Source organism: Sinocyclocheilus grahami, unplaced genomic scaffold (genome assembly GCF_001515645.1).
Source record: "Sinocyclocheilus grahami isolate Dianchi unplaced genomic scaffold, SAMN03320097.WGS_v1.1 scaffold2994.1, whole genome shotgun sequence".
Lineage (NCBI taxonomy): Eukaryota > Metazoa > Chordata > Actinopteri > Cypriniformes > Cyprinidae > Sinocyclocheilus > Sinocyclocheilus grahami.
This window is the reverse complement of record NW_015508167.1, coordinates 27,259-28,554: the sequence shown is the minus strand read 5'-3', so window position 1 is coordinate 28,554 and position 1,296 is coordinate 27,259. Positions and strand designations below refer to the sequence as shown.

Genomic DNA, 1,296 nt, shown 5'->3' with positions numbered 1-1,296 from the left:
GATGCTCAAAGACAAGCTGGAGAAGACCCGCCGAGAGAGGTACTGATCTTACTACAAGAGATTACGCTTTATTTTAGCTGTTTCTTTTAATACCACCATGTATTATTTTGCTTTATAATTCAGGGTCAGAGAGGTTGGAATGTGGTCATGTAAAACTAAATTGCAATCGTTTTGTGGTGCAAGGAACCTTGACTAACATTATAAGTGGACTTCAGGGGAAGAAATAAAATACAGCGTAGATTATGTTCCATAAAATAAGCTATGGAGTTTGGCTTGTGTTAGTATGTTGGCAGTGTGTGTTAGATGCTGAGTGCAGTAACCCTGATGTTCAATAAATCATTTCACCCTCACAGTCGGAGCGAACGAGAGGAGTTTGAGACCGAGTACAAACAGAAGTACGAGAGAGAGCGAGTGCTGCTGTCAGAGGAGAACAAGAAACTTTCCAGCGAACTTGACAAGGTGAACATACACATTATTAGGGCTGTCATGATATCTTAAAGTCGACATGAAATTCAGCAGTTCATTTACTTAATGCGCTGATGCAGGTTATTTCAAAGAAATGCATTCGTAATTTTTTTTAAATGAAATAACTCGCTTAGACCTCTGTAATGACTTTGCTTTTCCACTGATGTCGTTTAGTCACCACAGGCAGTTGGATAAAGTAAACCAATAGCGAAACAGCTGTTTAGGCATTGCTGTAGGAAACTTATGTAGAGCGCTTCAGGGGTGACATATTTTTGTTGGCCAGCCTCGAAGTTTGCATCACCCTGGTTCCCTCAACAAAAAGACAATTGGCTTTTGGATTATTGCAGAAAATACACTCTTGTGACTACCAAAAGTTTATGATTTTGACATGTTCTGTTCATAAATGATTTTTATGAATTATTTTAAACGCTTTTATGAATTATGAAGGCAAGGTACAATCGGCAGAAGTTAAAAGCTGAAGTTGAACAAACTACACAACTATAACCTCTGTAGTCCCATTCAGCTACTTGTTAGCAACAGCCATTTTCAAGACAAGAAAAAGGTTTTTAAAAACAAGTGGGGAATTATTGATGTATTTAATCATAGAATATAACCTGAAAATATCTTGAGGTTGTGTTCACCAGAGACCTTATTTCAAGCATCTAACTAAAAGCCCATTTAAAAACTTAACTTTTCCAGGTTTTAAAACTTATGGCTGTCGCACTCTTTTCTTTATTTTGATATAAACTCTCGTTCTCCAATAATTTACAATAAATAAAATAGGTAATAGTATAGGGACCAATTCTCACTATTAACTAGTTGCTTATTAGC

The 1,296-nt window shown here is 36.6% G+C and overlaps 1 protein-coding gene across 1 annotated transcript in view; it reads left to right on the top strand.

The window, feature by feature from the left end:
- The first annotated feature begins 6 nt into the window (after positions 1-6).
- LOC107575905 (serine/threonine-protein kinase MRCK alpha-like) overlaps positions 7-1,296 on the top strand; it is a 4,512-nt gene continuing 3,222 nt past the window's right edge. The window contains exons 1-2 of the mRNA XM_016262221.1: positions 7-39; positions 354-459. The gene's annotated coding sequence lies outside the window, so the exon portion shown is untranslated. The remainder of the gene's footprint in view (positions 40-353; positions 460-1,296) is intronic.